Source organism: Mauremys mutica, chromosome 5, assembly GCF_020497125.1.
Source record: "Mauremys mutica isolate MM-2020 ecotype Southern chromosome 5, ASM2049712v1, whole genome shotgun sequence".
Classification (NCBI taxonomy): domain Eukaryota; kingdom Metazoa; phylum Chordata; order Testudines; family Geoemydidae; genus Mauremys; species Mauremys mutica.
In genome coordinates this window covers 102,076,009-102,089,868 of record NC_059076.1, presented here as the reverse complement: position 1 = coordinate 102,089,868, position 13,860 = coordinate 102,076,009, and the positions used below count along the sequence as shown (strand labels likewise).

At 39.5% G+C, this 13,860-nt stretch overlaps 2 long non-coding RNA genes across 3 annotated transcripts in view; one reads left to right on the top strand and one right to left on the bottom strand.

The window, feature by feature from the left end:
* Positions 1-12,932, bottom strand: part of LOC123370776 — a 101,949-nt gene extending 89,017 nt beyond the window's left edge. For both annotated transcript variants that reach the window (XR_006579538.1, XR_006579540.1), the window contains exon 1: positions 12,654-12,932. This is a non-coding gene — a long non-coding RNA (uncharacterized LOC123370776). The remainder of the gene's footprint in view (positions 1-12,653) is intronic.
* On the top strand, positions 159-12,780 carry LOC123370777. Its single transcript, XR_006579543.1, has 3 exons — positions 159-227; positions 10,015-10,091; positions 12,697-12,780. It is a non-coding gene; the product is annotated as an uncharacterized LOC123370777 (long non-coding RNA).
* Positions 12,933-13,860: the final 928 nt, after the last annotated feature.

The following is a 13,860-nucleotide window of genomic DNA, read 5'->3' as shown; positions in this document are numbered from 1 at the left end:
CCAAATTAGCAATTTGGATTACTTTTTCTAACTGGGTTTCAATTACTGTAATTGCACTCTTGTTATTACACTACAATTAGTAATTGTTAGCTATTGTTAATAGCTCCTGGCTGATCCTGCTCCATGCTCTCTTTATTGATGTTACTCCCTTCCTTACAGCACAGCTGAGGAAAGCAAAGGGACAATCAGTGAGCAAAGTCATTAATAAAGGCCAAGATCCTCAAAAGGTATTTAGGTGCCTAATTCGCACATAATTTACTGCTGGCAATAGAAGCAGGTGCTTTTTTTTTTTTTAAATCTGCCACTGTATTTATGAATGCTTCTGGGCTATCTGAATGTTACAGTCTCAAGACTCTCAGGTTAAACAAAAGATACTTCAAGAGAATGAAGTACTATACAAAGCTGTAAGAAACACAGAGTAATATGAAGTAGAATAAATTATTCTGTAAATCACATCAGTGTGGTACAGATCCCACACCCAGGAAATTCAATAGTATATTTACAGTTTGAGTGAGACATGATATGACAAACATAAATGGAGCAGTCACCAGGAGTAGATAAGAAGTTTTTAGGCTACAAATTGTATGCGCTAGCAAGCTGAACATGATGGGAATGTTTTCATACTGTTGAATGCCCCACTGCAAATGTATTGTTATGACCAAACTAGCAATGGAATGCATGCTATGAATCACTAATCTGAGCAGCATGAAACTTCAGAGAAAAGGCTAAACAGAGGGAGCGTGTAAATAATTCAAACACAATATAGTCAAATAATCATATTATTTTACAGTGTCTGAAGAACAAAACCCAAATGTTAAAACTTACTCTGCATTTTGGAGGGTATTTTGGCCCCAATGCACAAAAGCATTTTATGGGCTTAACTTTAAGTGTTTAACATCAACTTCAATAGGACTTACATGTATGCTTAAATGCTTTGTTGGTTTGGGTCCTTATCCACAAAAACACTCCTTAAATTTTCATGAAATCCCAGGGAAAGGGATTTCCTATCTCCCATCTGCAGAACTCAGGATTTAGCTTTTGACGTTTTACATATTCATTAACAACTAGGACTCAACTAGCATAAAATGATCTAAGTTATATGACAACATTAATGGTAATGCTGATGAAATATCCATATTTATCAATTCCAGCAAAATGTATTGTTTTGCAGTGTTCTTTGGCACATATGAGAGAGAATCTCCAAAAATAATTAATGCAGAAATTCCAGGGCTAGTCTCCCATTAACAAAACACTTTTAAAATAAATCATAAATGCCAAAATATTGGTGGAAATTAATCAAAGTTATATGTGAAAGTGAACATTAGCGAGAGAGAGAGATTTTAGCCACATAAACTGTGTATTCTGAGCCATGTGTCAGCTGTTTTTGTACTATTACTGTTATTTTTTCTACAGCTTGAGGGTAAACAGTCTACCAGGGGTCACTATGTCATTGTGATGTCAGAGCACCTTAACAACCTAGCCAGAGAATGATCCAGGTAGCTCTCAATCTGCAAGGAGGCTACATCCCTCTGGGATTTGCCATGATGATGATGATGATGATGGAGGAAAGATTTCTACATTATAATCCTAATTGCAAATTGAGAACCATCCAGACTGATCTCTGACAAGATGTTTCAGGTGATCTGTTTGCCAGGGACAGACAAACTGAATATACAATCTTGTTGCACCACTGAAGCTTTTGGTCCCCACAAGATCATTGATCATGTAGCAGCATTCCTTGATACACACACTTCAGAATTCATTGGTCTTCTATTCTAATACCACGTCTGTAATAAAAAACTGCCACAACCAGACCAGTGGCAATGGAGGCAGTTGCTTGGTTCAGCTTTGAGTATCCTCATTTCTGATCTTGTCCTGCCACTTGATATGGAGCAGCTGACTGAGATGATGAGAATTGCGAACATTAATCCAGTGATCTTCAGCCCTCCTTGGTGTCCACATTTCACTTCAGTACAACAGAGTTTGTATAACTATGTTTCTATAGATCCACAGCTTTGTACGAAGTTCAATGTTACATCCTCCACAGAGGCTGCTGAAGGGCCCAAAGCATGGCAGAAACTGCTGCTATATGTGCATCCGCATCTTTCAATCATTGTCCAGCACTGTCTATGATGCTGCCCAAATATTTGACAGTTGCCATCTCCTCGATATGCCATCCAGACAGGTTAATATTGAACTTGTAATCTGGAGGCTGTCAGATAGTAATGGCCAGGGATTCTGGTCTTGTTATTAATGCAGATAAAGCTATGTACACTGTTTCTTGCCCAATCCGATTTCCCACCAGCTGCAGCCATTTTCCAAACTAAGCCAAAGATTCTAAATGAGGAACTGCTTTAACTGTGACATGTGGGCTGTACTAGAATGATTCAAATTAAACCAACTATCCTTAAAGAAGGTTTAATATGTTTAAATAACAGAATTAAGTTATTTGGAGAAAGCACCAAATAAAGTTCATACCCTTTTGGCTATTTAAATGTAGTAGGGAATACTGCAGCTCAATGGTGAGTAAAAATATTAGTGCTTATTAGAACTTTCTTCAAAAAGAATATTCTTCTGGCATGAATAGGTGAACTTATTAAACATATAATAGTCTGGTTGGTGCTCAAGCAGTAGTCATCAAATAATATTGCCAACTACTGCCCCATCTCTTTGCAACAATCTTTTGCAGGATGGAGGGTCTTATATTTAGCCCTGAATCAGACCATCTTGTTATCTTCCTGGGGAGGATGTAAATAATTCAACATGGAGAGGGAGCACAAGGATGGAAGGAGTAAGAGGGGAAGTGGAATGGAGGGAGTAAGAGGTGAGGATCTGGCCACAATGACTGAAGTTATCCTACTGAAACATTATAGAGTGAGTACAGTTAAGGAGTTTTCACTATTTTGAAAGGGCAAATTCCATGCCCTGATCTGCACACAGATCTCATCTGTCTCCAACAGTGGCCAGTACCACATAAAGTATAATTAGGCAATACCATGCCCATAAGGGAAGTTTCCTCCTAACTACAGATAATGAGTGATTGAATATTGTCCTCAAAAAAGAGGGTTGAAATCCTTTACAAATTTTTCTCTTAAATAGTGTTACTGCAAATATTCATATGGTTCATGTATCTAAGCCTTTTTCAATTCATACTGAGTTCTTTTAGGATTTCATATTTAGCCTCCTCACAACCTTCATGGCTTCACCAGGTTGGCTGTAGTCATGGTTATGTTAGAGGAAAAGGGGATATCATTGAAATATATACCTTTTGTAATAGCTATATAAAAGGTAGAATATATATATATATAAAATTTTATTTGAACCTGCAATCTTGAACTATATTATATTATATAGTTATCAAGATTGCAGGTTCAAATAAAAGTTGGTACAAATTGAAGCTAAAGAAAACATCAGGCCTGAAGAGAGTTTGGACATTAATTAATTAATAAGGACAAATGCAAAGTACTCCGCTTAAGAAGGCACAATCAGTTGCACATATACAAAATGAGAAATGACTGCTAAGAAAGAATACTCAGAAAGGGATCTGGGTGTAATAGTGGATCACAAGCTCAATGAGAGTCAGCAATATGACACTGTTGCAAAAAAGCATACATTCTGGATTTAGTAGCAGGAGTATTGTAAGCAAAACACAAGAATTAATTTTTCCGGTCTATTACTGATTAGGCCTCAACTGGAGTATTGTGTCCAGTTCTGGGCGCCACATTTCAAGAAAGATGTGGGCAATTTGGAGAAAGTCCAGAAAAGATCAACAAAAATGATGAAAGGTCTAGAAAACCTGACCTATGAGGGAAGATTGAAAAAATTGGGTTTGTTTAGTCTGGAGAAGAGAAGACTGAAGGGCAATATAAGAGTTTTCAAGTACATAAAAGGCTGTTACAAAGAGGGGGGAGAAAATGTATTCTCTTTAATGTCTGAGGATAGGACAAGCAGCAATGTTCTTAAATTGCAGCAAGGGCAGTTTAGGTTGGATATTAGGAAAAACTTCCCAACTGTCATAGTAATTAAACATTGAATAAATCACCCAGGGAGGCTGTGGAATCTTCATCATTGGACATTTTTAAGAGCAGATCAAACACCTGCCAGGGATGGTCTAGATAATATTTAGTCCTGCCTTGAGTGCAGGAGACTGGACTAGAAGACCTCTTGAGGTCCATTCCAGTCCTACAATTCTACAGACTATCAATATCACCACACAAAAATATAGCTGAAAATATAAGTTGTGGATATATTTGCGGATTTTTATTTTATTTTTATTATTATAATTATTGGTTTTGTTTGTTTTTTGTTGTTTTGCAGAATCAGAATTGTTTTTAGAGGACAAAAGTATTACATGCTAGTTTGTAGCAAAGTAAGATGTCTGCTATCTTAGAATATTACTATTTATCCCAATTATTCAGCAAAGTTATTGTGACCAATACCTTTTTAATAATGTAAAATGTGCCTTGGCCATCTTTTTATCATACTATATGTTATGATACAGACAGATTCACTGAGCTTTGTCTTCTGTGTCAAAATGTGCCTATTATACAGTAACGATTCACCATGGCCTTTGACTCATCTATTTTTTAAATTAATTTCTCATTTAATGTTTCACACGATTTTCTTATAAAGGCCAGACACAGCAAGTTAGGAGTATTTTACATTTATCTGAATTCAAGGATCTTCTTTCAAGGCTTCATCTTATTTATATTTTTCCAGGTCTAACTTGGAAAAATTCTTGGCCATTATTTATTCTTTCCTGATAACAAAGGTCTGACAAGAACTAACTCTTCCTCTTTTACTTTCACAGCTATTCTTTGCCATGTGTCCATTATTCCAGAATGTTCAGAACCAAATTCAAATTAGTGTGTTTCTTGCTTTTTTTTTTCCTATGCATGGGGAAGCAGTTTTCTGTGATATGTAATGTTAGAATCATAGAACATTTTAACATTAGAATTCTTCATGCTGAATGACAACTACTTTTTTGAGATCTTGATACAAACACATCAAAGCTGGTACTTAAAACCCTTGGCCAAATCTACATTGACAGTAAAAGTCATTTGTTCCCAGTTTCCCATTTATTGCTATTTTTGAATTGTGTTTAATTAAAAAAAAAGTGCGTTCTTGCGGGGGAGGGGGGGGGAAATCAGCTACTTTTTGCTAGTAGCTACTTTTCCACAGTAAACCAGTGCACAAAGTGTATTCCTTTATGGCTAAGCAGGATTCTTGAATGTTTTAAGAAGCTGATAGTGTACAGCAAGGGGGCACATGCATACAAATGGAAGAAGCAAGAATAAAGAGGAACACATTATGATGTTGATCCTGTACTCATGGACACAAGGCAAAACTCCCACTTCTGCAGTGGTGCAGGATAAGGATTTATTAGTCCAAGCAGGCTCATATCTCTCACACACACACACACACCAGGGGCATTAGCATTAGAAAGAGTGGTAGGTTGAGCTCAAACTTTTATCTACAGCACTGTACCCGCCTCAGCTGCAGGGGGGGTCCCTCAATGTGCCACTGTTCTGTTGCATTATGCATTGACTGGAATGACTTTCTGAAGTACTTCTGCTACACTAGAGCCCCCTGTTGGAATATGCCTTACACAGCTTTGGGCACAGCAGAAATTGCTCCCAAACAAGACCTAGCACAGAGTTAGGATGATGAGAAGCAAGTTTTACTGTGATTTTTATTTTCTCATTCTTGTGAAGAGAGCACTAGCCCAAAGGTACACGTTTTGACCTATGAACTTAGACAGTGTTCCTTGATGGATTTTGTATCTATAGGCACTAGGCTCTGACTTTGCTCCTCGCCAACTCTGCTTGTCTTCTCCTCCACCTTCTCCCCCACCAATCCTCCAAGCCAGCAGAAGAAAGCCTAGGTAGGGCAAGGAAGGAGATCAGCTGGTTACAGAAAGGATTTTCATTGCAGCATCTTCCTTAGCCAGGGGGAAGGCTGCACCTGATACTTCTTCCAGCCCAACAGTCCTTGGGAGGCCAGCAGAGGGAAGGGAGTTGGCTGAGCATTGCCACATAAAGAACCAACTTCAGGCTGCAGAGCAGAAATACTGTTGTCCTTTATCACCATTATCCTCCCCTATAATTACACCCATGCCTTGTCATATGACTAAAAAGGAATCCCTGGAAACAAAGGAAACAAAGTAGAAATCCAGTTTAAAGCATAAGTATGACTGAATATAAATTGGGTAAAAATTCCAGAGTGTAACAGTACACAGAAAGAGAGAATGGTTAGAGAGATTTGTTGGTGTCATAAGCGTTACATTGGAAAAATGGAACCAAAACTTCAGTCTAACAAAAGTTACTGACAATTAATTCTTCCACTTGAAATACTCAGGAAGAATTAAACTGCAACATCCTCACTGTAAGCAGTGTTCTCATAGTGCCGGCTATATGATGAAATACAACAAAACAGACAGCGTAAAATGTGACTGGAGTTTGATTGGCATATTTCTGTGGGGATTTAACTGAAAGAATTGGACTCATGGATTACATTGGCAGTTACAGCCCCCTTTACTGTCATATTTTAATGTAGTTGCTGTTGTCATTTTCTCAGTATTCATTAATGCCTATTTTTCCACAGCATGTTCCATCATATAGCAAAGGGACCACATTTATTCAGCGCCCTCTGTCTGCTATCAAAGTTGTCCTGATGATTTTTTTCACAATTCAAAAATGCCTCCTGTTTTCATTTGCACAGTTCTTGGCTTTGTTATAATGCACCAAAATATGAAACCATTATGATAATAAATAAATGCAAAACAGGGTTGTGTTAGGCTCTTTTAGGGCCAGAGCCTCAGCAGGTTTAAATCAGCATAGCTCAAAAGCAGGCTGTGGAGCTATGACAATTTCAACTCGCTGAAGCTCTGGTCCTCAACGTTTCCCTGGATACGAAGGTTTATTGAACAATCAGACTTGCAAGGAAAATATTAAAAATACTGTTTCCACCTTCTCTCTCTTTCGAAATGCAAGGGATCAAGATTTTTCTAGGTTAAGTTTTCCAAGAACTACAGAAAAGAAAGGAACTTATTTAGTGTCTTAATATGACCAAAAATGGCTGATCAGGATTGGATATTCTTAAAATTACTATTAGACGGTCCATATATTAAATGAGATGTACTATTATGATTGTGTCTGCTCATCAGCGGTGCTGGAACTAGGAGTGAGGTAGCACCCTCTGACTTTAAATGGTTCCGTCATCTACAGGGTTTACAGTTTTCATCAATGGCTTTCAGCATCTCCACTATCAAAATTGTTCCAATGCTACTGCTGCTTGTAACAGAACTTAAGGAAGTAAAAACTTGCAGACACAAGTCATTTTAGAAGTCTGGAAATATAGTGCATTGGGAAAGGAATATCTTGTAATCTAGTTCAGATAAATTATGCAGAAAAAAGGACCAATTAATGATGAGCAACACAGGTTGAATAAAGGAGATTATTCTTTTTAGTATTACCTGTCGGTGTAACAAAATCTCCCTGCAACTGTGTTCAAACATGTTAAAGGACAAAGTCCTGAAATAGGAAGACTAAGTGCTGTGGACTGAAAATCAGTTGCAATGTTAACATTTTGTAGGGAAATTACCAAATTTTTCAAGTCATTGAGTTCTAAAATTATCAATGCTAAAAATCAAAGCAAGAAAAAAGGACGTCATTCGATTCTATTACCTGATGCCCCAATAGATTAAGATGCCAAGCATGTGCCTAACTTTAAGCATGACTGGTCCCAGTGAAGTCAATGGAACTACTCCCATGCCTAAAGTTAAGCATGTGCTTAACCATCTCAGAGAATTGGAGTTTTAATGAATATGGTCAATAGGTTGTTGAAGTGCATGTGCTGCTAAAGGAATTATGCATTCAGAAACTGAAATTCCTATTGTAATGTTCTCTTCCGATATTATACTTAAAGTTAAAAATCCTAAACCTTTATTTTTAAAATGAGATAAAAAAATCTTCAGGTGAGATTTTCATCCCCTTACTCATATTTAATAGTATCTTAATCCATAGTCAGGACCACTCATGGAGTAAGGTGCTACACAGTACAAGTAAGTGAATCAGAATCTAGCTCTCCATGTACTTGTTACCTACTGTACTCATCCCACCACACACCTCTCACTCCCTTTAGTCATTGTCATCCCTTCACTATGCTGAGTTTAATTTAGAGCCTGACTCCACAAACTATCCCACTGTATAGGAAAGCTAGGAAGTATGACAAGAGCCCACGCTGGCTTAACCAGGAGATCTTCAGTGATCTAAAACTCACAAGAGTCATACAAAAAGTGGAAACTAGGTCAAATTACAAAGGATTAAAATAAATAAATTCAAGCACATAGAGACAAAATTAGAAAGGCCAAGCTACAAAATGAGATTAAACTAAGTAGAGACACAAAAGGTAACAAGAAAACATCCTACAAGTACATTAGAAGCAAGAGAAAGAACAAGGATAGAGTAGGCCCATTACGCAATGAGGGGGTTGAGGGAGAAACAACAGGAAATGGCGAGAAGTCCTAAATGATTTTTTTGTTTCAGTTTTCACAAAAAGGTTAGTAGCAAATGGACATCTAACCTCATGAATGCCAGTGAAAATGAAGTACCCGGAAAGATAATGGAACAAATAATTAAGCAATCAGTTTGCAAACATCTAGAAGATAATAAGGTGATAAAGTAACAGCATGGATTTGTCAGGAACAAATCATGTAAAACCAATTGTGTCAAAGAAACCTAATAGCATTCTTTGACAGGGTAACAAGCCTTATGGATAGGTGGGGAAGACTTTTGATACCGTCTCGCATGACCTTATCATAAACAAACTAGGGAAATACAACCTCAATGGAGCTACCATAAGGTGGGTGCATAACTGGTTGGAAAACCGTTCCCCGAGAGTAGTTATCAGTGGTTCACATCAAGCTGGAAGGGAATATAAAATGGGGATCAGTTCTAGGTCTGGTTCTGTTCAATATTTTCATCAATGGCATAGAAAGTACACTTTGCGGAAGATACCAAGTTGGGAGGGATTGCGAGTGCTTTGGAGGATAGGATTAAAATTCAAAATGATCTGGACAAACTGGAGAAATGGTCTGAAGAAAATAGGATGAAATTCAAAAAGGACAAATGCAAAGTACACCACTTAAGACAAAACAATCACATACAAAATGAGAAATGACTGCATAGGAAGGAGTATTTCATAAAGGGATCTGGGAGTCATAGTGGATCACAAGCTAAATATGAATCAGTGTAACACTGTTCCCATAAAAAAAAAAAAACATGATTCTGGGACGTATTAGCAGGAGTGTTGTAAGCAAGTCACAAGTAGTAATTCTTTCACTCTACTCTGGGCTGATTAAGCCTCAACTGGAGTATTGAGGCCAGTTCTGGGCACCGCATTTCAGGAAAGATGTGTGCAAATTGGTGACAGTCCAGAGAAGAGCAACAAAAATTATTACAGATCTAGAAAATATTACCCATGAGGGAAAATTTAAAAAATTGGGTTTGTTTTAGTCTGGAGAAGAGAAGACTGAGAGACGACATAACAGTTTTCAAGTACATAACAGTTTGTTACAAGGAGGAGGAAGTTGCATTGTGCTCTTTAACCTTTGAGGATAAGACAAGAAGCAATGGGCTTAAACTGTAGCAAGGGCAGTTTAGGTTGGAGACTAGGAAAAACTTCCTAATTGTCATGATAGTTAAGCACTGACTAAATTGCCTATCGAGGTTGTGGAATCTCCATCATTGGGGATTTTTGAGAGCTGGTCAGACACCCACCCATCAAGGATGGTCTACAGAAAATTTAATTCCCTGAGTGCCGGGGACTGGACTAGAAGACCTCTCAACATCCCTTTCAATCCTATGATGAGCATATCATTCAATGATTAGCAGGTGGGACTAAACGCGCAAGTAAAATGGCAGAATCAGGCCCTAAATTAGGCTCAATACAAAAAGGGATGACACTGACCTCCATGGGACTTGTCATATGAGTATTCTATCTTGTTCCTTCTAGGTTCTTATGCCACTGCTTAATGCACTACTGGAAGGCATTTGGGTATGTGATTAACATATGAGTATGTGCTACTTCAGGTAAGGGATGCAGAAGCAGACCCTCATACTCAGAACGCTTTGAGACAATGAGGTGTTTTTTTGGTTTGTTTAATTGTTTTGCCCCTGGAGCACCACACATTTTTATGACACTGAATGCAACAAAATTTTAATAGATTAATGGAGGCTATAACATGACCAGAGAGATATTTCCTTCCCAAAGATGTCCTGGAAAAGGGTAATCCTTAGAAATTCACTTTATCCAAGGAGCTGAGAAAAAAATTCACAGGAGAAAATAATCCAGTCCCAGGACAGAAGTGATTATTCTCTAATTATTATATTTGGCACCTGGGTGATTTGTAACATGGGCCCTAGATGACATAAAAGGTGCAAACTTTCTTATCCCTCTGCATTAAGACAAATGGGTCTTTTATCCTTAGTCCTCCTTAACCTATGATCCTGGACACCCAATTTATTTCAAAGTAGTGTTTAGCCCTAGACTATGAAGCCTTGATTATTTACCTCCACCCTTTGGCGATTACAGTCTAAGACTGGCTTTACCATTTCAGAAACCAAATCTGAAATGCATCATTGGTGCTCATGAAGATTCTATACTAAGAGCTAGATGTTCTGTGGAACCTGCTGGAGTTAATGACTAAGTTAATATAATGAAGAGCAGTCTTCCCAAACATAATTGGCTGTTGCTGCAGATCATTTATTTTGTAAATTACCACATTTCATACCTAAAACATAAAACAAAACCTCATAAAGCTAAGTAAAAATCATGTTAGTCAAAAAATGCTACTTTCATGATTCTTTGCAAACTGAAACTAAATGGAGTTCTGCCGCTGACTTCAGTGGGACCACGATTTCATCCACTGAGCTTCATCCATTTGTTTGGAAGTGCCTATGAGGAGCGCTAAGACAGGAAGATTTCCCTTTTACAGATGACTGGTCAGGCTAGTATTACCAGTCAGATTCCTAAAATCCTCAAAGTATAAAGTACATACTCAGCTCTGTCTATAGTTATATCAGACACATGGGCTACTGTCAGCGCATGATTACTGAGAGGATAAAGACAAGTCTGTCATGTGCCACAGTAGTATCCAGGGAGGTCAAACAACTTTGAAAGGGAGTGTAGCAGATCGAGCACTCACTGCCGCAGCACCTCCTGCTGGTCATCTGGGAATTAGCTCGATTCCAGCCTCTGCTGGACGGTGTCTCCCCTGCCTCAGGCCCCCCATGTCCCTCCTGGACTCCGGTGCCTCTTACCTTGGGGTGTTACCGACAGCAGTACCCCCCACACTCTGGGTCTCCCATCCCGGGGAACCCCAATCCTCTATGCCCACCTTGCCTCAGTGGTTACTGCCCATCATCATCTAGCCCCCTCTCACTGGGCAAACTGCAGTCTGTGATGGCCACTCATCACTGGCAATGGGGTTGGACCAGCTGCCTCTGCCTATCCCTGGGCTGCACCTCTGCAGCCCCAGTGCCTCCTTGGGCCTTTAACAAGGCCTCAGCTTGGGGAGTTGCCAGGCTGGAGCTCCCCAGCTCCTTTTGCCCTTCCCCAGCACTGCTCTGCTTCAGGTACCCTGTGCTCCCAGGCAGCTAGGTCCTTCCCACTCCAAGGCTGGAGTGAGATTGACTCAACTCCTCCCTTAACCCTTATATCAGGGCCAGCTTTGGCCACTTCCCCACTCAGCCTACCTTTTTCCCCAGGAGCAGGGTAACTGCCCCGCCACAGAGAGTTATTCACTCTCACTTCAGAGACTTCAGAACGTTTGCACTCTATTATTCATTTTATGTGACTTAATGTGGGAAAAGTTTGGGTCATACAAATGTCTGTGGAAAACAAGTTTTGGGCCAGTGGCCAAATTAATGACAAAATACATTAATTTTAGGTAGAAGCAGTTTAGCTGTAGCAATCACATCAAATTAAGTTGCTAGTTATGCCTAGTTTCTCAAGGAAAATTGTTAGGAAAAAATATTTTAAAAACTCAAAGTTCATTATGATTTACTGAAGCAATTTTCTCCTCAGCACCAACAATTCTTGAAGAGCTGTTAAGCAATTATTCAAGAGTACTTTAGGAAAACAAAAATGTACAGAAGTATCAAATGCTATGTCTACACTACAACCTAAGAGCGAGAGTCCCCAGCTGGTGTACATGTACTCATGCTAACTCTCATCGAGCTAGCTTGGGTATAAACAGCAGTCTAGCCTGAAATTGGTGGGTATGTACTCAGCCTGGTTAAACCATGCTGCTTCTGGCTGCTCCTGTTACATTCAAACTAATAGACAGATCAGGTACTTGAGCTGGCCTACAATATCTATCACCTGTGGAGTAGCAATGTCAGTTCCTCCCACCTCCTCAACTTTCATAAAGAATGAAAAAAAGACAGATTCTTCAAAAACACAAAGAAGAAGATTTATTAAGAGAGGGAAAAGGGAAATAGTAATCTAAATAAAAGTGATAATCTGCAATTGTGATTGCCCCAGAAAGGTAGGTGTTAAGCCTGGCCCCTCACAACCCCTTTGGCAATAATTTCCAACAGAATAAACCCTAAACAAAAACACCCCAAAACTATGCTATCACAATGGATGACCTTGGACTGGATTAGGTAGCTGATGTGATATCCATCCTTGCAGCTCGGGTTTGTCAGATCCTGGACCTATGACCGGTTATGGCTGAGGGTGGGAGGAACACCGGACCATCCACATATAGGAACCAGGAAACAGCAATGCTGGAACCAGGATCAGGTAGGTTGTCTCAGGTGTTAGATGACGTTTACTCAGGTGTTGTGCAGATCGATGAGGTAGATCGTGATCCGTAGAGGTGATCCTCGAAGTCCGCACAAACAAGCCTGATACCGGCTGCCTCTGAGATGAACAGCCCGTCAGTTAGGGCATGCAGTCCTTTTCTGTATTCTGTAGCATGAACATTCCAGGTTTGAACTGGACCACTGGTGGCCGTTGCTCCTTCCTGCCACAAGTGACAAGAAGGGGGGCAACAAATATGGAGTCAGTGTTGTTAATTGTCTAGACTTCATTTTGAATCACAGGGTCCATTAGCCACATCACCTTAATTAACAGTTCCTTATGTCCCTTCTGCCCCTCTGAGTTGGCAGCAACAAGGGCCGGGTTCAGTATCCAGGGGTTCCGTTTTAATAACACAATGCAAAACCGGCTCGAGCCCCCACCCAGTGACCTGGGACAATTACATACCAAACCCCCGGGCGCCTCTAGGAGGCTATACTTCCCCACTCGCAATCACGGAGTCCGAGTGTAGCAAAATCCTTTTAATAAAGGAGGGAAACAATGCGGCATTACGTTGGAGAAACACCACAAACAGGATTATAACACAAACCATAAGCAAAAAACCCACCTCCAAGTACGTTTGTCAATGTCCTTTTCCCCTTAGGGTCTTAAGTCCAAATCATCCCAAAGTCCAACAACCCCAAACGTCTCTGTCCCTGGTCAGTGCCACCCCAGAGTTCAAAAGTTCATCTGCAGAGTTTTTACCCCCTCTGCTTACTCTTATAACTTCAGTATAGACATCAACATGAACATAACTGAGCATTTATATAGGGAAACTTTCCTACACTACCTGGGCTACTCCAGCTATATTGTTATTTATCCTCACACTATCTTAAGGAGAGCTAGCACAAGTATGTGTACACAACTTCACACCCCTATCTCAGGGTATAGACATAGCCTTACATAATATGAAACAGGAGAAATCTTTAGACTTTCAGTTCTGTGGGAGCATGACCTCTAGAGAAATACCTTTTTAAAAACCAGCCATTTTGAATA